A 16,266-nucleotide genomic window follows, 5' to 3' on the forward strand; every position below is an offset into this window, starting at 1 on the left:
AGCTGCAAGGCTGTGGTAACTTCACCTGGATCTATCACAGAAAGTTAATTCTGTATTTTTGAATAAGGAGCACAGCATGTTTTTCTACATGCTGACATTTAGTAGGCAGGAACACAGTTTTGCTTTCATTTCCATTTTGTTTCTCATTATATCCTCTCAAGTCAGTTATTATTTTATGGCTCTTGCATATACAATTGCAAATAACAAAATCAACCCAAAATCCAAGAAGCTTATTTATTTTAAGCCAGTATGGGTTTTCAAGTTATAGTCCTGCATCCAGTGCTGCACACACACATCTATCAATGCAAGCATTTTAAAAAGGATGAATGTTTGTCTCTCTCCCCTCTGTTCAGGCATCACTCCATTGGAGTAGCACTATTGTAGCAGCATTGTTGAAAGTCTTTCCTTCTCAGGCTATGCAAAATGGTCTGAGAATAGGCAAGAGATGTGGTTATGACTCAGCTGCTTTTGCAAATCAGGAATATTTTTGTATTTATAAAAAATACTATTTTTTATAAAATAATTTATAATACACTGTTGTGTAGAGGTTTCTTTAAATATGCTGAAAGAGCAGGGTAAGGCGAGTTCTGCACATCTCTTTACAATAAAGCGAAGGAACACTTAGAGCTAGAAGAGTGCAAGCCAAAGGCTGACAGATGCAGTGTCTTTCTGGAAACATAATGAAAACAACTGGGGAAAAATCTGCTATCTTTTCTGTCTGTATACCACGCACAGCTACTGATTTTATTATGGGAGTGTCCTACAAAAGACTGAGAATAGTCAGCTTTCTAAACAATGCAGATTTTCCTACACCAAGTACCAAAACTAATCTCTAAACCTAAGCCTACTCCTAACAGTAATCCTAATTCTAAAACTCATGCAAAACCTAATGTCCTCACACTTACCCTAACACTAATGACCTAAGGCTAACCCTACAAGCCTAAACCTAACGAAAATCTAAGGGCCTAATGCTAACCCAATGTTTGAACTCTAAAACTAATGGCCTAACCCTAACCTAACCATAATCTTTACCATGACCCTAAGCCAACAATAAACCTAACCTTAATGGTGTAATGCTAACTCTAAACCTAACCCTAATGGTCTAAAACTAACTTCAGCCCCAGTGGTCTAACCCTAATCATAGCCCTAATAGCAAGGTAGACCCTGGGGAAAAAAAAGAATTTAAAATAAAGGAAGGGATCCAAGATATATTCAGTCACAAGAAGTTTAGAGTTTTCCAAAGGTAGTTTTCTCTGAGGTCAGCCAAGAAGGATATACTACCTAAGGTAATAAAACAACTCTATGGTTGTATTAAAACATAATTGAAGATTCATAGTAAAATAGTTGAGTTTTTCCCAGTAATTTTCAAATAAATACATAGTTAGGCTGCCATTTCCCTTACAGGTAAAGCCTGAAATGTCCTGAAATATGTAATCAAAACTATAAAACATAACCTGTGTATGTATATATATAATATATATTTTCTATATATAAAAACATACCAAAAATACAGTAAATAATAATGATTGAAGTTATTCAAGATGGGTATACTCTTGAAAGTTTGCACTGAAGATAGGAGGAGATTCAAGTGTCAAAAAGAAATTCTTATTCCTCTACGATAAAGGATTCATCTGATGTTAAGGTTCATTTAGAAGTCAGTAACTGGAAGCAACGTATGACATCAGATAATATAAAACCAAATTCCTCTTTAGAAATTAAAAATAAATGTAAAATGTCAGGCAGAAGACTGAGAATGAGACGGTGTCATGCTTCTTACAAGCACCTACATAGCAGTCACGTGTGAAATTTCATTCACAGATTCTAATAGTCAAACACAATTTGCTCTAAGCACACTCTTCAAAGAAATATTACTGAGCAATAATTGCAAGCAAGATGCCTTTGGAGATGTTGAAAGGCTGCTAAAGCAAGTTTCCTGTTAGATCAGATACTGTGGAGAAATACACCATTGATAGAATGGTATCGAAGTATGAATTTATCATCCTAATACAGGATGATAGTCTTGTCACAATGGTAGTGGGAAAATTCACCAGCCTTCATTTCACTTTGTAGCAACAAATACAAGGTAATTTATTGCACAGTACCAATATTAGGAAAAAAAAACAACTATTTTAGACTTGCCTCCCAAGATCCTTCCTCTTCTTTTTCCTCTTACATTCTGCTTCAGACTTATTTTTATCTGTGCTGTCTTTCCAACTACCTAAAACCCATCCCACATTATATTGACAAATTATCATTCAGTGCATGAATTTTCCCTATCCTGTGACATGTTTAGCCAGTCTTCTGTACTCTTAGGGGTACCCATCTTCTAATTTCAGAACTACCCATGATAGAGCTATGAGTGTACGTTTATATAACTTAATTGTAGACAGCATTAAAAAAAAAATCTAAGAAATCCAGTATTTATCTTCTAGTACACTGAGAAAGTACTTTTTGGTTTTTTTCTGCTTCATGGTCTATTTCACAGACAGACCCATGTGTTGTACTTATGGGTATATCTGTCAGTAATTAATTTGTGACTGAAAGCTGAAATAATGATGCTATTCAAAAATAGTTGCCCAGATTTTGTCTGGCTTATTTTGGCTTTGCTGTAACTGAATGGGATCCAAATAAACTATTTGGATGGGAACCAGAAGATTCTAATGGCATACTTCCACCCTGCTTTTAGGTCAGACTTTTTGAAATGCAGAGAGGAAGCAAAATTTCATACAGATTGTCTGAGCTTCATGGTATTGGTGATTCTTTTAGCACAAGTAGCAGAAATTACAGTGTACTCTAAAAATTTCTCATTCATCAATAGTAGCCTCTACCACCCATTCCTTTAGTGCTGGTTTCAAGAGAGAAAATGCTGGAGTAGATCCAAACAACTCCCATTTAAGACCTTGTGTACAAGATATAGAATCATAGAATCAGTCAGGGTTGGAAGGGACCACAAGGATCAGCTAGTTCCAACCCCCCTGCCATGGGCAGGGACACCCTACCCTAGATCGGGCTGGCCAGAGCCTCATCCATCCTGGCCTTAAACACCTCCAGGGACAGGGCCTCATATGTTTGTTTCTACATCAGAGGGTTTTTTTTCCCCAATAAATTCATCATTCCAAAACTTAACTGTTACAATTTTGAACATGGTATATGAATCATAATGCATCTTTTATATTTGCATTACTGTGGGCTTTACAAACAGCAGCACTGTCCAAGAGTCACTGACCATTTATTGCATCTGCTTATCAACAGTTATATGTTTTGAATATAATAAAGTTTTTATACTAATAAAAAAAATAAACCATATTTAAAAACAAAGGAGTGTCTGGATTAGATTTGGCTTATTATGTAAACAAATGAAATAGCAGATCAAGACAGTACTGAAAGTTACAAACAGCAATTATTCCATACCTTAATTCAGCAAATTATGCAACTTGGGAAAAAACCCTCAACTTGTCCTTTCATCACTTTGGGGGCTGTAGTGAATCCATGCATCTGCTACAACTTGTTTCTGTGGATAAAAAAAAATATTTTTGCTCACTGCAGATGGTGTTTTGCTGTTTTCATTGGCAGGTTAGTAAATAAATTCTCTTTGTGTTTGCAAAGGCACAATGGTTGCCAGATGTTATATTGATCTCTACAACTTCAAAAATATTTCTTTGTAAAAAAAGGAAACTAGAAAGGTCTAATAACATCGACTTTGGTATCACAAAAAAAATCCACAGCACTGCTTTGACTAGATTAAGAAATGCACACAAACCACAAACCAGGAGAATGCTTAAATCAAACACAAACAAAGTACTTGAAAAATACTTATTTGCTATGCCAGAGTAGAGCAACGATTTTTGGAAACAACTTAAGAGGTGAATTTTATTTCATTTCCAACTGACAAATTTGGGGTTGATAACTGTAGTGTATTTGTACATCAATGACAAAACAAAACTGGTGCCACATAACTTCCTGTACAGTGTATGTTAACTCTATCACAAAATGATGCCTATCATTCACCTGTAAGTGTATCTACAAATTCAAGTTATTAGCTAATAAAATAATGGAGAATAAGTAAAGAGATAGGATTATAGCTCAATGTAGTTTTCTTAAGAAACCCATCCTTAATGCCTTTTTATAGTAATTTAGAAATATAATAGCAACTGGAACAACATTTTGATACCCATTCACCTGTTCCTTACAAAAGAAAATAATGCAAGGAGGAAATTCACAGATTCTTCTTGGTGCAATCAAGTACTGGTAAATTTTATGAAACTATTAACATGTTTCCCACTGGACACTCAGAACATATGAACTTAAGAACTCTAAATTATGAGCTAGGAATGTGCAAAGGATTTGTGAGAAATAAAATAGTTTATAATGGTCAGAAAATTAAAGATTTTGTGAGTAATATTCAGAAGATTAATATAGAAAATTAATACATATTAGGAGAAATCAAAGTCTGTTTCTCATTCTCTACTGCTTTACCTAACACAGATGAACAGACCTTTCACACCAACCCCCATCTTTCAAAATATACTGAGTTTACTGCAGTTCAGTACTGTTTTAGTGGATGAGCTGGAGATCTGAATAAGCAGGTGCCCATCACCACAAATGCATTCCTGGGTCATCTAAAAATAGTACCCTTTTACTAAAAAGTTTTTATCTTTGTCAATATTGTGAGTCACAGATGGTTACCTAAAATAAGACTTTTAAATGTTTTAGTACTTTTCAAAGTATCAAAGCATGAAGAAAAGGTTGAAAGGTCCCTAAATGCCTTTCGATCTTAAGCAGTGCAGCAGATTTTCAATTTTGAGCCTAATTTAACAGCTTGTTATATTCAGTGTTTGGAGAGTAAAACAAAACAAAAAACAAACCCCAAAAATTCACAAGAAACACCAAAGCAAATTTCACATTTTCCTAGTAAATCTGAAAACAGGATTTTTGCAGCCAGGATATTCCTGAAAGGAGGTGTAAAGGAAACAGAAATGTTGAAGACAGACTTGTATTTTGTTTCCAATCTATGTATTTTAAGTATTGATACCACAATGATCCATTTCACATTACAAATATAAGTAGAACAGCAAATAACTGGCAAGATTCTAATCTTCTGTTAGAAAATCTAGTTTTTTATTTCTTCTACACTACTGGATAGTAGTAGTAGTATCTACAGACTGGATAGTATAAGCTGACAGATGAGAAAGAAAAATTATTTCTTTACTTGTTTTCTTTTTATGTCCTAACTTGAGAGTTGCAATGAGTAGCAACAAATACCAAAAAATACAGATTTGTCTCCCCCAGCAACAACATAAATTCTTTTTATACTCTATTACTTGTATTCCAGCAGTAATTGCCAAAGTTTTCTTATTTTAAACCAAAATGTAGAAATGGAATTTGATATGGGATCTGCCATACTACTTGAAGTATATCTTTAAAAATCTGGTTTCATGACTACCTGCAGTCTGCAACATTATGTTAGACCTTAGCGAATTCTGAAACCAATTCCAGCTTTGATGCACACAGGACCATTAAAAAAAAGAAACAAATCATAGACAGTGACTGAGTTTGTAAGCTACTGTTCTACAGTCTGTTTTAAGACTAAATGCCAAGATGTCTTTATTCTCCCTGGAATGAGTTATTTATACAAATGCAAAACTATTTAAATCCAGTTTGTCTTTCAACACACGATTCAAAACAATTAGTAGTGTTTGTGATTTTTTTTTCCCCCAGAAAGGGCAGACTAAAATTGCAAACACCTGTAAAGTTAGTCATGAAGGAGAAGATAATTTTTTTAAATTAAAAAAATAGATTTGGTTTTCTATCAGGAATGAAAACTTCAAAAAATATTCTTCACTTTAGGAGGTATCATCATAGGTATCATAGAATCAACCAGGTTGGAAGAGACCTCCAAGATCATCCAGTCCAACCTATCACCCAGCCTTATCCAGTCAACTAGACCATGACACTAAGTGCCTCATCCAGGCTTTTCTTCAACACCTCCAGGGATGGTGCCTCCACCACCTCCCTGGGCAGCCCATTCCAATGCCAATCACTCTCTCTGGCAAGAACTTCCTCCTAACATCCAGCCTATACTTTCCCCGGCACAACTTGAGACTATGTCCCCTTGTTCTGTTGCTAGTTGCCTGGGAGAAGAGGCCAACCCCCACCTGGCTACAGTGTCCCTTCAGGTAGTTGTAGACAGCAATGAGCCCCCCCCCCGAGCCTCCTCTTCTGCAGGCTGCACACCCCCAGCTCCCTCAGCCTCTCCTCATAGGGTTTGTGCTCCAGGCCCCTCACCAGCTTTGTTGCCCTTCTCTGGACATGTTCCAGCACCTCAACATCTTTCTTGAATTGAGGGGCCCAGAACTGGACACAATACTCAAGGTGTGGTCTGACCAGTGTTGAGTACAGGGGAAGAAGAACCTCCCTTGTCCTACTGGCCACACTGTTCATGATGCAGGCCAGGATGCCAGTGGCTCTCTTGGCCACCTGGGCACACTGCTGCCTCATCTTCAGCCTACTATCTATCAGTACCTCCAGGTCCCTTTCCTCCTGGCTGCTTTCCAGCCACTCTGTCCCCAGCCTGTAGCACTGCTTGGGGTTGTTGTGGCCAAAGTGCAGAACCCTGCACTTGGCCTTGTTAAATCTCATCCATCCAAGAGTTTAACATTTTTCATGCTAAAGTTAGAAAGAACTTAGTCTTCCTTTCTTCTTTCTCAGGTAATAGACTTCTGAGATTTTTGTCACCATAACCAATCTGAAATATAATGCCTGTATGCCATTGGAAATAGGTTTATTACCAAAAAAAATCTTAAATGAACAAATGTCATTGGTCTGCTTCTTCCTATGTTAGTCCCTAATTTATTTCTAAGAAATAGTTTCCAGAACAAATACTGAAAGATAGACATAAATAAAACTCTTCTATGTATTCCAAACCAATTCAGTTTGCCCTTCACTGAAAAATGGAATTCAATTATACCTGTGCAGTGAAAACCTTGAAATGTTTTGTCTTATCTATAAATATACCTAAATATGTTTTGTGATGAATGGGAAACGTTGTCTAAAACATCACTCTAATTTAAAGTAGTCCTAACCAAACCAGGATGATCTCCACTCCTAAACTGCTGTTTGTCTTAATAAAATTGCTTAAATTGCTTTAATCATGCAATGGTTTTCAGTGCTTTAACTAATTTTCTCTAAAGGTAAAACATCTTTCATTTTAAATTATTGGAGTGGAAAATTGAACATGTTTAAAAATTTATGAAAAAAAATATGTAAAGGCCTGCAGTCTCATAAAATATGTATCATATAGCACCATATTTATTCTCCCTTCTTGCTAAATTTGCTTAAATTGCCCACTGTGATTTGTTTGGCAGAACACACTTCTTTTTCTATGAAAGTCCTTTCAGTTTCTTACACAGTGTTATCTCTTGTTTGAACTGTGCCTGGGAAAAAGAGAGCTTAACATTTCCAATTGTTTTTCCCTGTCCCTGTTAACAGAGTTTATCAGTTAGTGTGAATTTAAGACAGCACTTTTATGAAACTACTTAGGACAATGTAAAACTGAAGAGGATCTATTAAATAATATAGCAATAAACAATATAGTTTCTGCTTTCAAATGAAATACTGCATTTGTGATCCTGAAAAGTAATGAGAATTCTTTTTTGTAATTTTGTTGGTTTAGGTAGCCTTTCTTCAGCAGCAAGGGTAAATATCAGATGTCTGACTTGTAGAGGAAGTACATGTATTCTCAATGAAATACCAATACCAAAGTCATTCAGTAGGATGGAAGGGAAAAAAAGTTACCTTTCACTCTTGAACAAATCAGGGAGGTTCTTCTCATTTGCTTTAATAATTTCTACCTCATTTCCTAATTAATTAGTTCAGTATTTATAGGACTAACAACAACATTAATATTCATTGCTAAGAGCCCAAGAACAGTTACATGGAAGTAAATCAATTAAAAAAAAAACTCACTAGATGAAATTACATCTGCTTTCTAAATATTGTAGTAATCATTGGTTTTAGCTTGCCTTGTGTCCAGTCCCATGTATTGCACAACACAATAGAATAAATACAGAGAATGAGCCTCTGAAATGCACAACATTTTTCTGTGAGATGATATAATTAATTTTATGTACATTACAGATAAACTACATGAGGAAAGTCAGAATTTGGTATTCTGTTTGAATGGATGCTTGTTTCTGAAAGCAGAAGAGATTAACCTTTGTGCATTCAAGAACCAGTAAAAGAATAAACGCATTGCATTTGAAATATCTATATCCCTCTAGGATAATGCTACAATAACTCTTTTCTTGTTCAGAATTTTGTGTTTAGACTTTCCTCTCTAGTTTAGAGGTGTATTCATAATTGGCTTGACCACACTGCTGCAAATTAGCGTTGCAACACTAATAGTTCAAACTCAAACTGAAAAAAAGGGTGTGGCTGCTCGGATGGAGAGATTAGCTGATGGAGAAGGAGATCTTGTATCACAAATCCACTTGAGACAATTGAAAGGAAATTCTTTGAAAGGAAGAACCTTTGCCTTCTATTCAGGATTTTTTGAAATTAAAAGCCATAGAGTTGGTTTGTTGTTTTTTTTTTCCCCAGCTTTGTTTTGCTTTGACCTTTGCTTTTTGCTTTGTGTATTGGAGACATTATATGTAAAATGTCATGAGGAAGAAAGCATTATACCCTCAAATTTGTAGCCACTAGTATCTTGGGGACAATATATCTCATTTTCCTAATATCATTCCAATACACTAAGCAATGATACACAGCATAGATATGAAATCCTACTATAAACCCTGCCATCAGAGACTACATGCCATCATATTTCAGAATCTGTGAAGGATATTTAAGAAGATCTCCAGACAACTTATTTGTTAATAACACATGTGTCTATCAATGGAAAAATCTGTAATACCAACAGGTTAGCTTGAAGACAAGATTTCTTTGGCAACATTTTCTTCAGGAAAAATAGAATTTATTTACTCCTAAACTAGCTTGTAACATAAAAAAAAAATAAAATTAAATTAAAAAAATCTATTATTTGAAGACTGAATCCATACTTTTCTTCTAAATACTTCTGAAATCTTAAAAAAAGCTGTACATAATTCTAGTTCATAAGTCCACCTGTAGTTTTTCCCCCATTTAAAATGCCACTGAATTTGCGAGGTTCAAGTTTTGCTTTGATTTTGACATGTCCAACCTTGGTGATACTGTGATACTGTGATGTCACTGTGTCACATCATCTTGGAACTTCCTCTTTCTTATCCTTTGACAAAATGAAAGATAATTTCATAGCAAGTAATTCTTCAGGACAGTTTCTTCTCATTTAAGTTTTCATTATATATCAGGAGAGAATACAGTGTACATATGCACAGGAACTTGTTGGCCTGGACCACAAAACCTTTGATTTAACATTCAGTACTACTGTCAAGCATATGGTTAACTTGCTAAAAAGCCCAGTAGTTACAGATAAGTTAGTTTTAACTTGTCAAGCAGAAATTTGAGGTCCCTTCCAACCTAAACGGTTCTAAGAATGTCTAACTCAAAAACACGTGCATTCTGAAGTGTGATCACATTACTCCCTTTGAATAAAGGCCACAAGTAGTTCACAAATTGTACAGGTAATTTTTTGTGGCCTTCACAGAAATAAATTACTTCAAAATCAATAAAATATTTATGTAGCTATACCACCAGACACATAGTAGATGCAATTTGTTCCTTTTTCTTGTTGGATAACTACATAAATCCAATATCCAAGTCTCCCAGAACAAATGGCTCTGCCTGGATATACAACTTCATTCATGCACTGAGATTCTTTCAGCAGACTATCTCTACAGCTTTAAACCACCTCATTCCACATCTTTTGCCTAGCATAAAAAGCCGCTGATTTTTGCCCATCAACTTGATTGCTAGAGGCTAAGGTTGCTTTCCTGTGGAGTTTTCTTCCAGGCAATACCCCAAAGCTTTTCATATCTTTTTAGGTCCAAAGGGTAGTTTACAGAGTCCTTAAAAGGACCTTTTTAAAAGTGCTTCTAAAATTTCTGTTTTTTTCCCATACCACAAGGGACTGCAGGACACTATGCATATTATCCTGTACTCCAAAAGAAATATCTCTGTCTACACATCCAGTCTGTTTTTCAGTAAAAAGTGCTTTCAGACAAATCCAAACCTGTAGCTGATTAAGCTCTCATAAACTAACAGTGGTAGCCTTTTTTTCTCCCCTTTGGAAATACTAAGTGCAATATCTGTTCTTTTGATGATTTAATCACTCCATCTGATGAGGCAGATTACTTTGATTATATTGACTCCGTCTATAGCGATACCAAAGTATGAGAAAAAATAAAGGTAGCACTAGTCTTTTAGAAGTTGCTGTTATTATCACCTGTACTTTTGCAGTCTAGTAGATTTGTAGAAAGAAACAGTAACTAATGAACCCTAAGGAAGAGTATTCTGATTAGAGTAAAAATTCACAACCTCTATGCCCAAGAAAGTCAAAATATTCTGAATTTCTGCCAAGCACCTCAGTAGCATTTAAATTCAAAGGGTAATGTTAGTGAAGCTGGGTAAACAGAGTTCTAAAGGAAAGACACTCTCTTTTAACATGTTGTTCTGGAAACAGGAAAAACAAAAACCACAGTATCGTCTCTGTTTTCTTTTACTTAAACGCATATAGCTGCCATCTCTCATCTCCATAGGCTACTCTTCATTCCTGATCACATTAGAAATAAACGAGATAAAATGGGTAGATTACATAAACCTGAGTACCTCTAGAAAAAAAGGTAGGCCAACTGCTAACTGTGACACAGAAGACATATTCTTTTCTCCTTAGAGAAATCCTTCCCTATTTTTTTTTCTTTTTCTAGCTTAAATAAATAAATAATTTAGAGAATCTTATTACCTTGAAAATTCCTTCACATATTCTAGCTCAAGGATAGAATCTGCTTGCATTTCCTTAAACATATGTGCATCAGTGGAACAATAGGAGAAATAAACCCATGGATGGACAAGCAGGTTTTGAAATGCTTTTCCATATGCACATTCCCTCTATTTCCTCTCACTGATTTCTGTATTAGTGCTTTTATCATCCCACTGTAGAAACCATTAGCACACAGCTGAACAGCCTTTAAATCACTGGCTTTCATAACTCTCAAGGTACATTAGATTTAGTATGGTTGATCATTTCAACTAGAAACAACCTTCCTCTGGAGAAAAGCCAGGAAGTTGCATATGTCAGCAGCAGCAATCTGCTATATCCAATACATGACCTTTTTTTTTTTTTTGGTGAAAAACAGTGAAATCAAACATCTTAATCACATTTTCTTACCTGACAAGATCGCACACTGCAATAAATGAGGAAAAATAAAGTTTATAAGATTTAAAACAATATGTCTTCAGAAAATGTTAGCAGAATTTTTTGCTGTTAACAGATTTATCTTGTTACAGTTCTGGTGTACTCCTTTTTATAGGTGATAATCTACTTCAACAATGCAGAACACAATAGAAATATCTTCAACTCTGTTTGAATAAAGACTTACGTAACAATTCCTGTAGTTCTTTCACCCTAGTCTCTTTTATACATATTAGAGTGTTTATTATCGAACAATGTTTTTTCAGGGAAAAAAAAATATTTCCATACTATTATGTTCTTCCAAAAGTGTCTGAAAATTACTTAGTTGACCATAAAGCATCATCAGTTAAGGTCAATGTGCCAGTGTGACACTGGCAAAAACAGTAAACTAGGGAAACTCCACTGTAGTTTCTGTATTTTCTAGTAAAAAACCTAAGTTAAAAGTCTGAGCACATTTCCATATCTATAAGCTGAAAACAGTGCATGGAGCTAACAGTCGAATTTACCAGTGTAGAAATAGCTGGGTTCATATTGGCATTTCTGTCCTCCTTTACTTTTATATGAACTCAACTTCATGGAAATTCTGTATTTTGAAGAACAGATCCTTTCTCCTCCTTCCCTTCTGCAGAAAACCAAAACATGCTTTCTTCTGACATAAGACCATGAAAATTCATCTCAAAAGGAGTTGGGCGAAAAAAAATCACAGAAAAGTTCTGTAAATGTGGAAGTTTGTGCATGAACCATTGCAAAGCATTAAGTGTTCAAGAGTTGTGGGGTGTTTTAACTTTATCTGTAGAATGTAAGATCAATCAAAGAGAAGGATCTGGAAGGATCTTTAGGATAAATTACTCACTGAAACAAGTAGCACTGATAAATCTCTCTTTCAGCAGATGGGAATAAAATTAGAGTCATTTGGGCTATGGCATAATCATAGGATGTTAGGGGATGGAAGATCATTGAGTCCAACCCCTCTGCCAGAGCACAGCAGAGGTTGTGTAGCAGTGGGTATTTTTTATGACTCCAGTGTTTTCCTTCTATAAAATCTATTATGATTTTATACTTTAATGTTGATATTAATACTTGCTAAAACGTAAAGCTTTTTCCCATTCAACTAAAGTTCCAGCATAGAACTTCTCGAATAAACACACAAACTATGTGCTGGAGAACTTTCTTCCTTCTCCCGGTGTCTCACGTCAGGATAGCAATAACTCTAGACTGCTACTCCTTATCTCGAGTTCTTTCCACACTTGTAGGATTTACAGTGATTATTGCATGGACTAAAACCTATAATATGTATAGTGTTTTAAAAGTAAGATAATCTTTTCATCACAGTAAATTGCAATTGAAATTTAAAAGAAACAACCAACCAAACAAAAAAGCTTTTGTAGTAGCCTCTATTGTCCTAAAACAATGCATGTGGAAGGATTGGGCTGATATCCTGTAATTACTCTATTGTCTCAAAGTGGGACATTACCTGGTCTGAATAGACAGAATGATGGTTTTGATGGTCTTAATAGCTCTGGAGAACCTTCTGGTCAGATGGTTTAACAATGAAAAGAGATAATTTATTGGGAGTGGGGAACTCCCTCTTTAAAACCACTGCAAAAGCATCACTGACAGGCCAATGGCATTCCTCTGTGCACACCACACTTATGCATACCTCTCTTTGTGACTTGTGAGAGACCACCACCCCCTGCCAAAAACTATAAAAGGACCATAACTTCCTCGTCCACATGTTGCTTTTACCACAGAAAACCCTGTTGGAATGTACACCCACCACCAACAAACGGGACTATTCCTGTGAAACCATCACTGGATCCACCCATCACTGGGTGTTCTTTCTCTCTCTGTTTCTCTTTTTCCCCCTCCTTTTTCTTCCCATTTTCCCTCTGCTCCAGTCCATTACCAAGGGTTTTCACTGGCTGGCAGTAAACCCAGCCTTTAGCATATTCAGGAAATTAATATTTTAGAGCAGGTGTAAAAGTCCTAACTTGTAAGACGCATATATCTACAGATGTTACGCCATATGCTTGGTCACACATGGAGATTACCTTCAAGATTGATACACAGTCTACACCATAAGGTTAGTGTGTAGCAGTCAGAGTGATGATCAGCATGTCTAAGAAAGTAGAATATAGTTTTTACTTCATTTATTTTGGAAAGAATTACATCAAAAAAATAAAAATTAAAACCACACATCTCTGTACATGGAATGTTTTGGTTAATTAAAATTAAATTAGCTAGACTGCAGCTGATCTGGGTCTGGATGCCTCATGTCTCTTTCTTATCACAGCATAGGAACAGGAAGACAGGAAAACATAGAGGGGTATAGAGAATATATAAGAAAGTAGAGAAGGGAAAAGTATTTCCATAAGAACAAAACCTAAACAATTTAGACAAGACATTCGGTGATAATAACATTGAATGATTGAAGAATTGCTATGAGACAAATTAAATGAGAGCAGAGCAGAGGATCTGAAGGGGGAAAAAAAAGTTTCAATGTTTTTTTTTCCACTTTAATTTATTTTTTAAAAGCTGTATTACTAGCTGGTAGCACTACACAATGACAAGGTTTACACATTCCCCCAAGTTCTTTGGAGTATCAGAGACACAGACGAACTCTGTGTTCTAGAGGAAGCATGTCTTATTTTCTTATTTCTAATTTTCTATGTTGCAGGTGAGAGCATTTCACTGGCCTTTACAATAGCAAGAGGAGTGATAACAGTGCATGTAAATGGTATGCTTGCAGAAAGGTTGAACCAAGACTAATGATCATGGGAGACTGGTACATGTAAAAGGGGAAAATACTTAGTTCCCATCTAGTTTAAAATAAGTTTTAAAATGCTTTTGACATGCCTAATCATTCTAATTAATTACATCCATGGAATATCTCATGTTATATTCAGAAAGAAATAGAAGTGGCCCTACAGTATGAATTATTTCAAAACTTTGTAATGAACTTCTCAAAACAACAGGCCACTGACGCAGGGGGCAGGTAGTTGGATTTTTTAAAGTAAGCCCAAGTTTTCTTTATCATAAAATAATTTGTTTCACTACTTAAAAATTTGAAAAACAATCCAACAAATTAAGATCTTTCAATATATCTTTTTGAAGAATCTCTTTTTTAGTGTTGAGGGGTCTCATCAACACTCATTCTGGAACCACCTTTTTGAGTCAAATAGCAATTTCCGAAAGACCATTTGAAAGCAGTCTCCTCATACTTGTTGAAAAGTGGTAATTGAGAGATTTAGCTAAAAATCTCTAGTTGTTCTGCACTAGAATATCTGAGTCAATTAACAATTTTTAATCTGTTCATAACAAAACTGATAAATTAACTATTTTTTGAACATGGCTTTCTCTGTCATTGAAAGGGAGATTCTTTCTTCTCAGTGGAAAATACCTGTGCAGTTCTGGAGATGTTTTCCCTTTACCTACAGGAAATGTTAGCTTTATATTCTCTTGGTGAAGGGGAAGAGGAAAACCTATTTGGTGGCTCTCAGTTGACATAGGAGAACAAAATAAAAAGCAAATTTTAAAAATTCTGTTAATGGCCATTCATTCCTGTACTCAATTAGATACACATTTCTAAAAGAGAAAGCACCTCTAAGCTATAGATAAAATTGATTCAATAACAGGCATTCACCCATTGGCTCAGCTGTACACCCTCAAGCTCAACTTCTTTTCTCCCATCTGGTAGCATGACTAGAAGTGGGTGACTAAATTATCATGAATAAATTTATCCCAGAAGGAAAAAAATTGCAACATTTTCATTAAAAAAACCAAGCTGCATATACATCCTTAGGGAAGGAGTTTCTTCAGTCTAAATTTAGCTTAATCTGGACTAGATGTTGGAAGGTCAAATAAGGTCATCTGAAGTTTCTCAATTGGTTTCACTAAATCATGTTTGAAAAAAAAAACCCAACAATCTTTTAAACAAAATGTTCCTGATAACCACTCTCTCCATCAAACCTAAGAGTAAGAGAAGGTCAGATGATAATATCCTGTCAGAAACCCCAGACTTATTACTCCTCAGACATCATCATCATCAGGTTTACAGGAGTATTTCTTCTGACATTCTCTCATTAGAGTCATAAGAACCTTATTTTCATGGCATTATTTTCCTGATAGTCTCACAATGATGTGATTATTATAATATGAAATGAAAGCAAAGCAATGAAGTCTAAGCACCTTGCTTTGCTACTCTTTCAGATATAACTTGCTAACTAGGATGGTTTTGAGAGAAGAGATAGGGTTTTACCCCCATTACAGTGAGGAAGGTGTAGAAGATGTATCTCTCTTTGTGTATCAATGTTCTAAACAGCACATTGTATTTTAAAAGACTGGATGTTTACAGAAAAGAATCATGTATGTTCAGTTGAAAAGAAGATTGCTTCTTAGTAACTATATTCAAAGTACTTGTTCTAAATAAATGGAAATGGTACTCTTCAGTCTCAAATCAAAATAATTTCTATGCTTGGTAAGGTTTAATTTATTATTTGTTTAGTTGTTCTATTTCTTTATCTGAATTTTCTTTGATGCAAATTATTCTTTTTTCTTCAGTACACCACAGACAGAAATTTTCTACTTTGAAATACATGGCTTAATTTAGAGAATTCACACTTGGCTACAAAAAAAAAAAAAAAACAACCAAAACCCCTCAAAACCAAGCAAGAAAAAAGATCAGCAGATGCTCTTTACTTCTATAGGTAAGGTAAACCTTATTTTGATAACCTGATCTGTGGTTCAAAAGATTAATGCTAACGTATTTTAACAGCTGTCTTAACCATTCAAACCAAATACAATTAGCAGATAGCAGCAGCTCTAAATATCATGATGTTTTTGCTGAACTTTAATCAACAGCCTGAGCAAATTCAGTTACAAACAGTCATCTAGTACTACATCAGCTCTTTTATGTCATC

At 35.2% G+C, this 16,266-nt stretch overlaps 1 long non-coding RNA gene across 5 annotated transcripts in view; it reads right to left on the reverse strand.

Moving 5' to 3' along the window:
* LOC135178212 (uncharacterized) overlaps positions 1-16,266 on the reverse strand; it is a 72,734-nt gene that overhangs the window by 6,532 nt on the left and 49,936 nt on the right. For all 5 annotated transcript variants that reach the window (XR_010303434.1, XR_010303430.1, XR_010303433.1 and 2 more), the window contains one exon: positions 3,412-3,511. This is a non-coding gene — a long non-coding RNA (uncharacterized LOC135178212). The remainder of the gene's footprint in view (positions 1-3,411; positions 3,512-16,266) is intronic.

Source organism: Pogoniulus pusillus, chromosome 9 (genome assembly GCF_015220805.1).
Source record: "Pogoniulus pusillus isolate bPogPus1 chromosome 9, bPogPus1.pri, whole genome shotgun sequence".
Classification (NCBI taxonomy): domain Eukaryota; kingdom Metazoa; phylum Chordata; class Aves; order Piciformes; family Lybiidae; genus Pogoniulus; species Pogoniulus pusillus.